The sequence below is a fragment of the Neophocaena asiaeorientalis genome, unplaced genomic scaffold (genome assembly GCF_003031525.2).
Source record: "Neophocaena asiaeorientalis asiaeorientalis breed wild unplaced genomic scaffold, Neophocaena_asiaeorientalis_V1.1 scaffold371, whole genome shotgun sequence".
Taxonomy (NCBI): domain Eukaryota; kingdom Metazoa; phylum Chordata; class Mammalia; order Artiodactyla; family Phocoenidae; genus Neophocaena; species Neophocaena asiaeorientalis.
Window position 1 is genome coordinate 5,019,001 of NW_020172369.1, and position 16,938 is coordinate 5,035,938.

A 16,938-nucleotide genomic window follows, 5' to 3' on the forward strand; every position below is an offset into this window, starting at 1 on the left:
AACCGTATTTTACCCCCTGAGGTCTTTCCCAACTCCCTGCTTAAAGTAGTGCCTACCCCAGGGCAGTACCCAGCCCCAAACTGGCTTCAGTTGTTTTCTTCAGTGGTTATTATAACTGTTTTGCCAGATGGCTGGTTTGTCTCCCACCTGCACCAGAAAGCACCAGAGGACTGGGAATCGTGTGTGTCTCTGTCAGTATTGAAACACCACCTAGAATAGTGGCCAGCACATGAAGACTTAAATAAAATATGTGAACAGATATTGGAGTGGAAGATGTGATTAAATTAGAACAGAATCAGAAAAAGCCAATTAGTTAAAAACTACATACCAACATATGTATTCATAAAGCCACGCTGGTCCATTTGAATTGACACAGCTACCTGTTTTGGGATCCTTTTGGACCTGGCTGTGCTGAATGTAATAGAAATCATTGAGCCTGTCAGGCCCTTGGGGGATCAGGAGGGAAAATGACTAACAACAGATTCTGTCCAGGAATTCCTGTCCCTTTCTTCCCTCTTTAATTGCTCTCAGGGAGGTCAGTAGTTAAGTCAGGATTTAACCCACCCACCTGCTCTGGGCTTCTTCAGTGCTTGTTATCTTCATGTGGGACACGGACAAAGAGCTGTAACCTGTTAGCACTTACCAACAATTCCTCAGGCCAAATGCCTACTTCTCTGGGAGTTTAGGAAAGGTGCTATTTTGACCACTCATGTGACTCCATTTGGGTCTACACTTATGGACAACCACATGGCTTTCGGTTGGTAGAAGAAATAGCCTGTGAACTCACAAATGGAGGTACCACCTTAAGAATGAATAGTGCTGCTATTCCCGAGGTTGGGAAGTTAGGCGGTCGGTCCACTGAAAGTGAAAGGAAAGCATCTCAGTGTCTATGTAAAGTTCTAGAAATATTTTTATTTAATTCTGAAAAGTTTTGCTTTTAATAACATCGTCAGCATAAATCATTGCCTCACAGGGTTTTAAGCAAGCTCTGATTTAGGAAGAGAAAGCACAGGGTGTTCTGTGAGTATTAAATAAGATGACGAGGGCTTCCCTGGTGGCACAGTGGTTAAGAATCCGCCTGCCATTGCAGGAGACATGGGTTCAATCCATGGTCCGGGAAGATCCCATATGCTGTAGAGCAACTAAGCCCGCGCACCTCAACTACTGAGCCTGCTCTCTAGAGCCCGTGAGCCACAACTACTGAAGCCCGGGCACCTAGAGCCCGTGCTCCGCAACAAGAAGCCCCTGAAATGAGAAGCCTGCGCACCGCGACAAAGAGTAGCCCCCGCTCTTCACAACTAGAGAAAGCCCACGCGCAGCAAGGAAGACCCAGTGCAGCCAAAAATAAATAAATAAAAATTAAAAAAAAAATGATGACTAACCCCACACAAAGCCAAGAATACAGCAGGTGCATAATACATGTGCTTTCCTCCCTCTCTCCTCCCCTATCTGCACTGTTTCTGATGGTCCCCACCCAAGCTGTTGTTTCTGTATAATGTGGAAGTTAGGATATAAATATTATTATGTTTTAATAAGTCATCATTTATTTAAGACCAGTGATTCTCAACTGGGGAATGATTTGGCCCTTCTTGGGACATTTGTCAAAGTCTGGAGACATTTTTGATTATCACAATCACAGAGCGGAGGAATGCTAACTCCTCAAAACAAAGAATTATACAGCCCCAGATGCCAGCGATCTGTACTTTACACTGGTGTTTACAGTTTGTTTCTTCACTGGACTCTAAATAAAAGAAGATTGAGAAGGATGTGACAGGCTGAGGACCCAGCTTGGGAGAAGTTTGTGGACCCACCTATGGTAGAAGAACACTATGGATGGTTTCCAACTTACAAACAAGTGCTTTATTAGGTACTCATTTCTATGTTAGTTGTTTAGCCTCTTAAAAAACGAAACAGGGCTTCCCTGGTGGCGCAGTGGTTGAGAGTCCGCCTGCCGATGCAGGGCACGTGGGTTCGTGCCCTGGTCCAGGAAGATCCCACATGCCGCGGAGCGGCTGGGCCCGTGAGCCATGGCCGCTGAGTCTGCGCGTCCGGAGCCTGTGCTCTGTGATGGGAGAGGCCACAACAGTGAGAGGCCCGCGTACCGCAAAAAAAACCCGAACAAACAATGTGGCAGAGGCATGGAGAAGTCCAAGTCTGGATGGGAGGCGAGGATGATGAGACATGACTCTGGCAGGCTGGCAGACACCAGGGTGGGAGCTGGTCAAACCACACCAAGTGGCTTGAGTTTTATCCCAAGAGCTGTGGAGAGCTGTACGTACGGGCCCTAATGCTCTTTTCTGTACACTATTCACAGTCTGTACATACTTTAATTATTACTTGTGCCTCTCTGTATCATATGTATTGGTAACTTGGTTTCCTGAACTGGGCCTCTTCATCTTGCTTTTGTATAGCACAGAGGTTTTTCAGCAAGTATTTATCTCAAAATAGTTATTTCTCCACTTTGGAACAGGTAGCTTTCCCAAACACTTGTTTCAGTTGCAGTCGTTTAGAGCTTGAAATGCATTGTCCTGGTTTCATAAACACTGGGTTTTCAGGCTGGTGTGGAAACCTTCCAGAACCCACAGTGCTCCTGAGCTGTCATGCTTAGTAGCTCAGAATGGAGGATTCCCACAAAAGGGCAAAGAGGAGAGAATTTCCATTGCCTTTCTTGGTTGAAAGAGGGCTGTTGGCAAATGTGATCCTTACCCTTTTCCTCCCAACCTGATGTGTAACTCTCCCTCGCCTTCTACTGCACATTTCTCTTGCAGCTCCCAGCGAGGAGGCACTAAGAAGACCACGTGGTCAGGGGCCCCATGTGGTGGGTTGGGGGCTAGGGAGCTCTCGTCTTACTGGCCTCTGGAGAGTCTGACATGGCAGGTCATGGAGGGACCACCACCTTGCTTGTTGTCAACTTACTATTTCCCTTTGGTCTTTCTAGGATTGCTTTGCATTTCATTTCTTTCTAAGAAATAGCTCTTTCTTTTCTCTTTTAAACACTTACCAAAAAGAAAAAAATTTGCATTGGTTTACCTCAGTGGATATGTTTTCTGAGAACATTCAGTCTAGTTGTTGGGTCATTCTTTCACTCCCAATGCTTTTTACTTCCACTCAGGATACTTTAAGATGACTTCTTAGATTCTACAGTCTGCAAAAACAGAATAGTCGATCTGAGGTTACATTCCTCAAACTTGAATCACACATCCTCTTGGAGGAAGTGATCTTTGTAAGTGATATAGTTTTATCTTAACCATAGGAAACCATGCTAACAAAAAATATAGCATGTTTCAAGATGAAGACATAAAGTAATATGGCAAAATCTATTATAACAATTATCAAAGAATTCTTTGCAATTTTGTTCCAGCCATCTTTGTTCTGATAAGGCTGTCATCTTCTTAAGGCATGCAACCGTTTTTGTTTTTGTTTTGATCTGTAAGTACCTCGCATACTGGCAGAGTCCATGTTTGTGGTGTGTGGTGCTAACCCATAGTTACCGTCAGTGTCTGTGAGAAGAGGTGGAATGAAGCAATGAGTAAAAAACAAAGCATGGGCATAATTATTAATTACCGAGAGCACATGTGATTAATGCCATCATTTTTACTTTCCTACTGATAAAAAATTTGCAATAATATATAGGTCTGTGGATATTGGAAGAGCAAGTTTTAACTTTGGTTTTTCCACATTATTTTTTAATCGTACTAAAGGTTAATTAAATAATTATTTCTCAGTTTCTTTATTGCTCAGAACTTTTATAAGTAAATGAAAAGATCATCATTTTACCCTCAGTTACTGCAGTTTTAATCCAGCTCAGAGTTGTGAAATTGTTTCCTCTTGTGTTTCCTTTCCAGAAAGCACGAGGTCATTCTCTTGTTTCAGCCAGTGAGTGCAACTTCAGAGCTGGGAGAGAGTGATTGCAAGGTATTCAGTTATCTGGTTTATTCTACATTGTCCATCCATGCTTGCTTTCAGTTTAACTTTCTACAGGCATCAAGGGTATATTTGGGGACTCTGACCTGTGGGACTGCAGACACACAGCTTTGAAGCTGAAAAATCTCAAGGGTATTAGCTAATCCAGTTTTGAATTTAGCACCATGGGGCTTCTGCCATAGCCACCGAGATGCCACTGGCCATGCTTCCTACAAGATGGTGTTTCCCTATGGTCAGTGATGGGCATTGAGTCTGGCTCTACCTTGTAATGCCTATGTGAAGTTAGGTAAAATGCCTACCCTCCCTCAAGCTCTTTCCTCATCTTCGAAATGGAGACTCTAATTGGGTAGCCTGATGGGTTTCCAATTCCAAACAGTGCTCACCGTCACCGCCACCACCACCAAAAAATATATGAGGCTGCATTCTACCATTATTGTTATAAGTGGTATTAGTAATCTCGTTTAGTGCTGATAATAAAGTTATATAAAACTTCTTTAATGACTTTAGGTCATCTTTGAACAGAGCCGAAGCCAGAAAAAAAAATCAGCCAACCTAAACAAGTGACAAATTAACACAAAGACATTCTTTATTTGATGTTAGCAGTTAATTTGCTACATGGTTATCCATTTTTCTAATAAATCCTGGACAATTTGAAGTTCTGTGCCCACCCATTTAAAAGATTTGCCAACCTCAAGCACTGTGACCCGACTGACCCCTATCCCTTATACATCATTATCCAGTTTCTCTTATGGGCCGGAAAGGAAGGAGTACATCTGGCCTGAATGTCCCTAATCTCTTCACAGAAGGCATCTTGTAGAATAGGCCACTGTCTTTCAATCAAATCTTTCCTTTAACTTGTTGAGAAGTTCTTTCTCTTGCCGGAGAAAGCCTTTCCTCTTAGGAGAGTAAGGAGCTCTTTCAGGGTCATTTGGGTTCCCCTCAGAGGTCTTTCTAAATATAACCGCAGATCCTAGAAAACAGCCTGCTTTTTGTTAGTTAACTTCAACTTAAGAGCCAGTGCATTAAGAGCTTTGATTATCCACGCTCCAAAAATGCCTTCCTCTGATCTCCCATCATTTGACAAGAATCTCGATTCTTGTCGAATCTCAGGGATTAAACACTGTTTTCTCTAAGGGACTTCCATTTCCACGAGAGCTGCTCGCCTTACACATTTTATTTGTGGGCCTGAAATATAGAGCATTTTCTAGTTAAGGGGCATTAAGATTTAACTCAAGAATCTATATATTGGCTTTGCCCAAAAGTTCATTCGGGTTTCCCGTACCAACTTCCGGAAAATTATGGGAAAACCCGAACGAACTTTTGGGCCAACCCAGTATTTCAGAATAGGGCTCAGATGTTTCTGTAGTGGAATCACACAGTCTTCTCAAGTTTCTAGAAAGCATTGCATTATATGCTGTTTTTGTATGTGGCAGATTGCTTCAATCTTACTATGAGGATATTTCTCTGCCTTTAAAAAGAAATTTCACCTGGGATTTGCAGTCTGCTCTCTGCCAAATCCCTGACCCCAGCATTCAGTTATCTTCATTTGTATACCCCAAGCGGCTCTCAAAAGTAATCTGTTTTCAGTGAAACTTTCTTCCCCACCCCCATCTCTCGTCTTCTACTCACAACTGATTCCTTCTCCTGGAATCAATATTTTAATTAAAGACATCCACTGTTGACATCGTAACTCAAGCCAGAAATCTCCATCCTGACATTGCTTCACCCTTTGCATTCAGTTCACACTGGATTCTGGATTTAAGATAACATAGGAAATTCCCCAAGCGGCGACTGGCGCTAGGCGAGGTCAAATATTAATTACCAGCTGTCACAGATGTTAATTGTAAATATCTTTCCCATCTTCCTCTCCTGTGTCTCCCATGTCACTCCCTTAGTTTTGGTCCTCATCAGCTCTGTGCCAGTCTGTTGCTGGAGCTAACTAGTAGAGCTCTCTTCCAACAGACTGTCTCCACTCTAGGTACCCTGCTCCCCAGTTTATAATGTGATTTCCCACTCAGTGACTTCTATGTGCCCTTGTAACCTTGAGAATAGACCCAAACACTTTGCTGTGGACCTCCACGATCAGCCCTGTGCGCCCCTCCAGCGCACTGCCTACCTTCCCCTGCTTCGCCATTTATGCTTCATTAGGACTGAATTTCTTGGGATGTACTAACAACATCGTGTTTTTTCAGGCACCCACGCCTTTGTGCGTGCTTTTCTGACTTCCGAGAACGCCCTTGCTCAATTTTTCTTGATATATTCCAGTACATCCTTCAAGGTCACCTCAATTTCCATCTCCTCTGAGAAACCCTCTCTGATTCCCCCATGTGTACTGGACTCCCACGGTTCTTCAGTTGTATCTCTGATCATGCTGTATTTAACTTTCCACTTATACATCTGACCCTCCCTCCTATGGACACTAAGCTCGAGGGTAAGATTCAGATCTTATTATTTTTATATCTGCAACATCTATTAGATGCCTTGCACATAGGAACACACAGTGGATGTTCTGATTTCTTTAAGTGAGTGGATCTCTGACCCTGTAATAAAAAGGAAGATGGTATTTGTAAAAAGTAATCTCATGGTGTGCTTATTCCCTAAGTACAAGCATTTTTCTCAACAATAATATTTTGCTTTTCTATTTTGCTTTTAGTATCCATGCGTTAAGGAAGAGCTGCCAAAACCAATTTGCAGCCCCTTTCCCTCTTCTACTGCTGTCAGTACTAAAATGGTGGCTACATATTTTTGGAACTTATAACTGTGTATCATTTCCACCTAGGAAGTAGATTTAGTCAATATCCTCATCAATTTGCGTGATGATAGTAGTTACTTGTATGACGTTTGAATTGGGGATTCAAAATTTACATTACCCCAACCCATTTTCAGGCTTCTCATGTGCCCTTGGAAGGGTGATTCAGATTTCCAGAGTTGTTCTTTCCACTTATGAGAAAGACAAGCAATGAGAACAGCATCAATAACCGTCTGCTGGGACAGGAGCCCTAATCCAAAGCAACAAGGCCACAGTTAACACAATTAGCAATGAACTGCATTTTGAAGAGCTAGGGAAACATAATGGGATTCAGTTTTAATTCCAACCAATTCTGAGCAAGAAAGCAAAAGCCTTGGCTCTCTGGAGTGGCTTTGACATCAAGGGTTACCTACTGCAGGCCTGTCAGAACTTTTAACAGCTGTCTCAGCTGTGAAAACAGACTTAGGTTGTAAGGTGATTGCAGAACTGAGGAAATGATGACTTTGTCTCTCATATGAACTTTGGCTCGCAAAGATGAGGTTAATTTCCACGTACGCTGTTCGCTTTATTTTTTAAGTCAATTTTAATAGCAGTCTGCCTGTGCCCTGAAAAAATGTCCAAGGGCAGTAAGAAAGAGTTGATATAAATATGTGTAACGGTGTATATCTTAGCGCTCTCTAGGCCAGTAGTCAACAAAATACTTTGCAATCAACCTAATTAATCCTTTATTTTTCTTTTTTGCAATCCTGCCTTGCATTTACTGTGTGTATTTTCTGAATTACAAAAGCAATGTACATATTCACTACAGTACGCTGGAAAATACAGAACTCCCAAGGAAGAAAAAAAGCTTCCCTATTCCCAAGGAAGAAAAAAAGCTTCCCTATGAGGCCATTACCCCAAAAGAACCATTGTCAGCTTCTTGGTTGATATTAGCCTCCAAGTTAGAGTTTCCACCAAGCAAGCGTACATACTTTTCAAATTCTTATTATGAAAAATTTTGCATACACGAGAGAATGAATGATACAGTGAGTTCTCATATACTCACTACGTAAGTTCACAGATTACCAAGATTTCGCCATCATTGGTTTGTCCATCTCTTTTTTCTCTTTCCCTTCCTCTTTTCTTTTGGAAGTATCAGCTAACTACTTTGTAAGGGAAAGGGGAATCCTGATATACTGAGGGCTATGGAAGGCAAGTATTTGCCTGCCAATTTCATACACCTTCACCCACCTTTTACTTAGGAAGCAAAAAGTATGGTTTTACATTTAGTATTATGTTGTACTTGGGGGAATAAGTAGCCTTAAAGCTCAGGTCTATCACATGCTAGATGGGTATTGATTTTTCCTCTTAAATCAATGTTTCCCTAGAGCATAGTTTTATTTATTCATAAAGCCAAGATGATGTCTTACAGGAGTTATGGCAGTGTAAATCTGTGATGCAGGCCTAATACGAAGAGCTTTTGTAAGATTCAAAAATCAATGATGCTAGAGGGTTACTTCATAAGCTTGAGAAAGTGCATTTGCTGTGCTTCCAAATGTAAAGGGAGAATTTCAGCCTGTAGTTAAGTTTCATTCCTCTGTTTTCCAGGCCACCTTTCAAATGGACCTAAATGAAGTACAGTTGACCCTTGAATAACACAGGTTTGAACTGTGCAGGTTCACTTATACATGGTTTTTTTCCAACAGTAAATTCTATATATAGTACTAAATGATCCGTGGTTGGTTGAATCCATGGAAGCAGAACTCTGGGTACAGAGCAACTGTGGTTACAGAGGGCCCACTGTTAATTATACGCAGATTTTCGACTGCATGGAGGGTTGGTAGCCCTGGCCCACATTGTTCAAGGGTCAATTGTATAGCATCAGACTGGATGGAACCAAGCTTCAGCAGTGATCCTTTCTTGATACCGAATCTGTCAACTTACTCTCAAAAGCTATGCTGGCCCTGTTGATCATAACACTGTAATTTTGCCTCATGGTACAGAGATATATACATTCTAAAAGTATTCACTTCTTGTCAATATATGTGTGTGTGTTTTCTATTTTGTTTTAAAAGTTTTTAACATATGAAAATTACTATTAGAATTTTTTAACTTAAAGAAAATATGTCTCAGGTAGTTTCCCCAACCATAACTGATTTTTCTAATGGTTAAAAATGCATCTAATGGCTAGAATGTCACCATCTGGAATTTTAAATATCAATTTTCTATTAGCTGTATGATCTTAGCAAGGTAGAATTTGGTTGGGGAGTCAGATGATCTAGACACTAGTTTCATTATTTACTCCTGGCTTCTGTGCGACCCAAGGTGAGTTCCTGAACTCACAAAAACTCCTGTTTTTGTGTATATCATTTTGATTTTTTCATTTAAATAAAGGTGAGTGAGGGTGTGTGAAATTGGCGGGCATTCATCTGACTTCCAAAGTTTTCTGTATTATCAGGACTCTTTTTTTTTTTTCCTTTTGAAAGTAACTAGTTGATATTAAAAAAAAAGAGGGAGGGAGGAAATGAAAGAGCAAAAAAGGGGGCAGATGAAGTGAGGATTATTTCTTCGTGAAGAACAAAGTTTCTTCCAGTTTTTTTTTTAATATTTATTTGTTTGGTTGCGCCGGGTCTTAGTTGCAGCAGGTGGGCTCCTTAGTTGCGGCACTCGGGCTCCTCAGCCATGACCCACAAACTCTTAGTTGCGGCATGCATGTGGGATCTAGTTCCCTGATCAGGAATCGAACCCGGACCCCCTGCACTGGGAGCACAGAGTCTTAACCACTGTGCCACCAGAGAAGTACCTCTTCCAGTTTTAAAGGTCCACAATTTTCTGTGAAAAGAAACGATTTCAGACGATTAGCTCAGCTACCAGGAGTCACAATTTCCTTAGAAACTTTGGAGCCATCGAGGACACACGTTGAGTTTAGCGTCCGGGATCTCCAGCACCTACTACAGAGAGCAGCTGGGGGCTCCGGCCAGGCCTGTGGCTCCCTGGGGACCCCAGTCCCTCACCAGAGGTTTGGGAGGAGACACTACGATACTGTCCCTTTGGGTCGCAGCTGTTTCCCCTCTCGGGGCAGCAGCGATGAGAGCCTCGTCAGAGGAAGGCTCTAGGAACTAGAAGGGAAGGATAAGCACCGTTCCCTGAGGCAGCTGTTCACTGCTGGTCGCACTTGCCTCCCTTTTCCTCACAGCTGCAGACGTTGCAGCAACCTGGTGGCTTGTCAGTGTTTCAGGGGTTTCCCATTAAGCCCCAGGAACACTGCTGTTCATTTCATGAACAGATGTCTTACTTGGCAAAAATGAGAAGGTTCTGAGTGCGGCTTATTGGAGCTGTGGGCTGAGATTTCGGCTTCAGCAGGAACCTGAGTTGCCTGGTGTGCAAGGCACACCAGAGGAGCTGTCTGAAGGGGACTTGGCTGTTTGGAACCTAACCATTATATTAAGGTTATCTGTTATGTTTCCTAAACAGCTTTAGCTGCATCCTTCAAAGTCTTCTTAACATTCCTCCCATATGCTTGGCTTTATATTCTTTAATACGACCGTTTTGTTCTATCTTTTTAAATGATTTAATTATGCACCGCTCTAGGAAGCTGATTAGGAAAGGAAAATGTTCTTTGACCCTGCATTTGGTTCCTTTAGAGGCCCCCCTTGGCTCACCAAATCAACCCTGGTCATCAGTGGAGTGACCTGTGTCACAACTAGATGGCCCTACATCCAAATAGTTACCACTTGATAATTTTGAATGGTGAGCTTCTGAGATCAACCATAGTTTCTCCTGATTTTGCTGTCACTGGATTGTGTTGGGGCCCTTCCTTCTCTGGGTGTACCTCACTCATCTCTGCAGGCTTGGAGCAAGATATTCTGATGGCTGTCTCTGATGGTTTTAACTATGAAGGATCACAAAATGGTGGGGAAAAATAAATAAATAAGGCTTTTCCTATAACATCATGTAGGGGAAGAACCAACAAGTTGAGGATTCTGTGAAAATGAGTACTACTTCCTATGGGACAGCCAGAAAATGTAGAAACTCAGAAGTGGCAAACCAAGGTTTGCCATTTCATGACCATGATCATCTGCCATTGCCCGGCAAATGCCCCAAAGCACAAAGGTGTGCTGTCCAATATTAGTATCTAAAATTTATTTTTCCACATTTGAATACATGTAGTTTACAAAATGTGTATATACAGTTACAGGTATTGTTAGGCAATACAGGTACATTTGCAGAGGACAAGGAAGTTTACTTTTTAGTTGAGTGTATTCTCGAGTGTCTGCTAAACAAAGATCTTCTGTTTACTTTAACTGGAGACAAGTTTGCCTCCCGGGTGTATAAGAGCGTGATGTGGACTGCAAATAGCAACTCAGAATCGCAGCAAACTGGTGACCATGGGATGAGGCGTGCTTTTATAGACACCTGAGGCGCTGTTAGCTGAACTGTTGTGAGCCACAGAATTGAATTACTGTTGACTGATTTCAAATTGCTTTGTTTTTTTTAATCCCTTTATATAATCTAATAAATATTCTTATATTAGAAAATGTGCCTCAAACACACATAGAAAAGTGGTGAAAACCCCTGAATTATGAGACTGGATCATGGCTCTCTGATTTGCCATCTAACACCCTTTTCCCATCAAAGACAGTTTTTATAGGTTGAAAGAATAGAGGATGGTTCTTTCTTGTCATTCCCACCTGAACTTAAGTGTTCCCTCCTCCAAAAGGGCTTCCCCAGGCAGCTGTGGCTCAGGGATCCCTCACAGCACTCTGTCACTCCTTTCTCCTTTACCTTTTTAATTTACTTTCCCTGTCTGATACCCTAGTGTGACTTGGTCTTTCATCAGTCTTCACCTACAGGGAGGTCAGCTGAGACTTCATCTGTTTCATTCGCCTTGTATCCCCAGTGCCTAGAGCAGTGCCCAGCCTCGAAGAAGCACTCCAAGGTTCTTCCCACTTGCCTGCTTTCTTCCGTGGCTCTTCCCCTCTTCCCATCTCTGAGGCCATTTCATCATCACTGCCTGGAATCAGGCCCTCCTGTCTCCTCTCCTTGCTAAGGGGTCCATGGCACTTTACACTCTGCATTTCTGTCATTAACCGGCGGTTCCTTCCTGGTGGTGGCACCCGATTGGCAGGCACGACGGCCACGCACCGACTGTTACCGTGATAGACATTTCAGGCAAGTGGCTCCTATCAAATTTTCCAGCCACAAGACAGCTATATATAAAATAGATAAACAGCAAGGACTTACTGTACAGCACAGGGAACTATATTCAGTATCTCATAATAACCTATAGCAGAAAAGAATCTGGAAAAGAATATATATATGTATATGTATAACTGAATCACTTTGCTGTACACCTGAACCTAACACACCACTGTAAATAAACTCTACTCCAATTAAGTAAAAAATCCCAATGGTGGAGGGAACGGGGAGCTTCCAGGTTGAGCTGAAAAGCTCCTGGGTGCAGGATTCTCAAAGACCTCACCTAACATATCTTTTCATCTGGCTGTTAATATGTATCCTTTATCATATCCTTTAACATATCTTTTAATAAATTGGTAAACGTAAAAAAAAAAAAGATTCTGAAAGAGAAACAGATACGAGTTTTAAGACTTACCTATACACTGGTATTAACACTAAGGGTCAATTGGATAGAATGTTCTGCTTTGATGGTAGGCTCAAGGAATGGCCTGTTGTGGCTTCCGTTTTTTAAGGAGCTATAAAATTCCTGTAATTTACCACAGTGAATACCTCTTTCAGAAGGAAGGCTTTCTTTTGTCAGAAACACTGCACCTCTCATTTCCCAGCTCCAGCCCAGAGGCCTGAGAGTCTGATCTTGTTATGTCTGGGAATATGGTTACTAGATTTTCTACTAATGGCTATATTTTACATGATAATGAATCAGTCTTTTCTACAAGTCTGCTTCATTTATGCAAAACAGATATAAATTGAAATGGGTATGAATCATACTATTCTTTCAGGGAGCAGAGAAGCTGCCATAGAGCCTGAATACAATTTTATGGGCCCTCATGTCAAGTTAACCAAAGAAATGTTGGTTCTGTGGTCATCAAAGATAAGTTTATTGGACAGTTTCAGGGAAACAGAAAACAGCTTTTGAATTCCAGGCCTTTGCTACTTACTTCCTAATTTAGGAAGGTCAACTCATTTTCGGCCATCTTTTATACTTTGAAGTAATAACCTCTTGTACATTAGTGGCCTGAAAGCATTAATGACATTACTGCCCACTGATTTTCAATAATATGAAAAAGGTATTCCAAATTGGTTCTGGCTATCAACAAGGAAAAGGCAGAAAATTAAATTAGCAGGAGGGTATAGCAAAAGCCTTTTGTAATGCTGTAGAGTCTCTCAAAATCTAATCCTTGAGAGAAATTTATTTTGTTCTGGAAAGAGTAGGTTTCTCTCCCAAGACATGCTAAAAGAACGTTCATTTATAAGAGATGGATTATAGCCTATGAATGGAATAGTGGGAATTCTCAATTCTTACTTTAATTTTGCCATCAACTTGCTGTGATTTACCTAAAAAAAAAAAAAAAATCAACCTGTAAGAAAAACATTCTGATACTGCTGTGTCCTTTGACTTATTAAATAGAGTTAACTCTACAGATTAATTTGAAGATAAAGTCCATGGAATTCTGAATTTCTATTTTTTTCAGAGTTCCATGTTTTCAAATTTCATGTCATACTACTTTGCCTTACATTTGTTCTTCCTGGGTGAGCTCATCCATCCCGAGGACTTTATTTGTCGTCGAACTCAGGGCTTGGCAAACTATGACCTGCAGTCAGATACATTCTGGCACCTGTTTTCATGAATAGTTTTATTGGAACGTAGGCACACTCATTCTGTGCTATCTTGTGGCTGCTTTTCTGCTGCAATGGCAGAAGTGAGTAGCTGGGATAGATCGTCAGGCCTGCAAAGCCTAAAATATTTATTCTCTGGCCCATTACAGAAAATGTTTGCATATCCTGATTTGCTCACTACTTTCAGCCTTTCTCCTAAGATCTTAATTCCTAAGTGTAACTGCCCACCAGATTTCCTTACCTCCATGCCCCACATCCACCTTAAAATTGACATTTACCAAACTAAATTCTTTCTGTGTTTATTTCCCACCCTTATCAATTCCTCCTTCTAGTTTCCTATCCCAGTTAATGGCACCACCATATGCCCAAGGTGCTTCCCTCCTTTATATTTCTCATGCCTGATCTGTCACCAAGGCCCGTCCATCAACCGTCCAAAAATACATGAACGCCTTGAAGACAGTGATCTAGGTAGGCTTTTAAGTAGCCAGTACTTTATCATTTCTGTTATTCTCAAGCCCCAACTGCATCCGATCAGAAATTCCTTTTAACAGTCCCTTAGAAGTTGCCATAAAGTATATTCAATGAGAAATAACTATTAGTATGTCTTCATCAAATAAGCCATGGAGACATTGGTCCATGTCTTAACTTCAGGTACTGCCTCACAAGTAAGAATTTAAGAATGCTAGGAAGTCAGAATACTATAAAATTTGTGCTTTTTTTTATTAAAATACACTGAAAGAGCATGACTGTTTGATTTATTGAGTTGTCGTTTTAAAACTATTCATCATGGATGTTTTAAAATTAAATCTCTGTTCTGTATGCAGGGCCTCATTGGCCAGGGCATGAGGTGCTAAAATTCCAACATTAGATTATCATTTCTGCTGGTTCAGCCAAAGAATATGTTCAGATAACAAATGGATTTCCATCTTTTTCAGTATTACTTGAACATTCTTGTAAAGCTCATGATATTATTAACTCTGCCTCATCTTTTATGAATTTAAAATTATGCTATCATAACTGATGAAAAACAGAGTAAAAATAAATAAACCTTGAAATACAAAAGGATTAGTGGGCATAATAAATATCCACTCAGTGTCTTAGCATTTTTGATCTTGGCATTTGTTCTATCCAGTAAATATTTTCATAGTACTTTAATTTAAGTTCCTCTCTTTGAAAAATTATGCGGGAGCAGCCTTTGTTTTCAAGGTCAACAGAGATGTTTATAGCATTTAGGTCAGAAGCAGAGGTCATAAATTAATTCAGATCCTCTGAGCAAAGACATTAGCCTTTGTGCAGCATAAGGATTTGGGCTTGTTTATACAAAATAATCCCAAGAATAATAGCTCCCCATGCTCAACAGGGATCTTATAGATTAATATTTTTCTTTGGTTAATGATTATGGAATACATTAGTAAGCTTCTCTAAATGCTTCCTAAAATTTTAATTGTCTGTAGACTTTTAAAGCTGTATTTTTATCAGACATGTAAAGAAATAATGTAGCTCAATTACTGCCAAATTAAGGATGATTTTACGTTATGATTTGGGAAAAAATGCCATCCACATAAGACTTCAAAATAGCTGAGATACTTACGGAAAAAAAGTAAGTGGTTAAGGACGTCAAGCTAAAATATTGTCCCAGTGCCCTGTTGGCCATGTCACCTCTTGCAACGGAGATAGCTGCTGCTGCCCCTGTTGCTATGTCACTGGTCCATCTGCTGGTGGTACTGGTGCCCTCAGCAGACCTCCCACCTAAGCTGGAGGCTGGCACATAAAGTCTCACTACAAAGCCTCAAATAAAGATCACTTTCAAGTCTTTAGTGAATAGGTTTTAGCAGGTTGATGGTCCCATCCAGTGATCTTTTTCTAAGAACTAGACAGTTTGGGGCAGAACAAAGAGAGACTTCTGTTAGAAGTGTAGCTCTAATGGAGATTCTGTAGCCTTAGATGAGTCCATTAACCCCTCTCCATATTTAAACTGGGAATAATAATCCCTATTTTGTAAAAGTTGTGAAGGATGGGAATGATGCTTGCAAAGCACCTGACAGGTGGTAGATGCTTAGGAAACTGTGGTGTCGTGCGTGGTTGTTGATGTTAAAATAATACTAATAATCAGCGCCGTATTTGAGGCATCGTGCTCGTTAGTTATTCAACATCTCCATTCAGTTTTCTGATGTCGTCCTTGTCACTCACAGGTGCTCCAGTTAGCCGAGTGAAAGAAGTGTAATCTCAATCTTGATAAGTAAATGGCTCTTCTCTGATACTGTGTTTCTAGCATATGAGATCATGACTTTGTGTCATGGAGAATAATGTGCAAAAGTCACTGTGCAGCCATTCATAACGGCATGTCTTTTAAACAATGAAAATTTGGAAGCTACTTGCCTTTAACAATGAGGCAGTGACTAAGGATATAAAAGTATACAATATTTTATAATTTTAAAATGACACATGCCGGCTGTTTTGGAACATGGAAATGCATATTTGACATAATAACTGAAAATGGTACATAACAGTATTTCTTCGCTGGTGGCAACTTGGTAAATGTTTCTATAAAATTAAAGATCAAGGAAACTCCAGAATATAATAAATAGGGTTTTAATGTTCATTGGTTTCTTCGCTTTCCACAAAATTGTTTAACTTGATAAAAATTGTTATGACCTATTTGTCTTAAAAATGTAATAACTTTCATTTACTCATTCTGATGTGACCGTGCATTCAGTGTTCCTAATGACAAGCTTGAAGATGAGCTTTTGGAATATAATTCTTTTTGTAAATTAGGCCTCTTGAGCTGTTTTTATGTTCTTCCTAGGTTGCCAAAATCTTGTGTATGTGTGATAAGCCAGAGAAGGTGGGAAGTTTGAACCAAAGATTTAGATTTTTAATTAATCCCACACCAATAGAGAAATGTGTAAGTCAATGTATCATTCTATAGAAATTTATGTGGCACTTTGGGACCTGATGTTTTAAAAAAGCTTAAGTCATTTTTAAGGAGCATCTGACAGTGATTTATATAAATTAGGGCCTCTCTGGGTCTCATTTTTCTACTTCCTCTTATCGCATCTAACAGGACTCTAATAAGGCAGGGCTCGTTTTACAAGAGAGCGGTGCCTCCAGGCGCTGTGGATGATACTGAACTTGGGCATGTGATACAGTTGGCATCACAGTTCCTTACCCAGAGACAGCTAACGGATCGACACAGAAATATATGCTACATAAGAAATAATGCTGCATTAAGTCTATATACTTTAAAAAGTATATAGACTTTATTTCAAAAAAAGAAAAATGTGAGACAAATAAGTTACAATCCTTTAGAGAAAGAAAGAGTGGAGGAAGGAGACGGACAACTAAAGTGCACTTTGACACTCTTCTCTACTTGCTGAATTCCAAAGACTGATAACTCTTGGAGGCGTGAAGGGCTGGGTTTGTGTTTCCTTTGTAATGAGCCCATGTTCTACTGTGTTTCACCCGCTTAG

At 40.7% G+C, this 16,938-nt stretch overlaps 1 protein-coding gene across 2 annotated transcripts in view; it reads left to right on the forward strand.

Annotated features, from left to right (window-relative positions):
* Positions 1-16,938, forward strand: part of PAG1 (phosphoprotein membrane anchor with glycosphingolipid microdomains 1) — a 141,950-nt gene that overhangs the window by 41,657 nt on the left and 83,355 nt on the right. The window contains exon 2 of one of the 2 annotated variants that reach the window (XM_024731345.1): positions 3,846-3,915. The exons of the other annotated variant lie outside the window; for it this stretch is intronic. The gene's annotated coding sequence lies outside the window, so the exon portion shown is untranslated. The remainder of the gene's footprint in view (positions 1-3,845; positions 3,916-16,938) is intronic. 2 annotated transcript variants of the gene reach the window in all.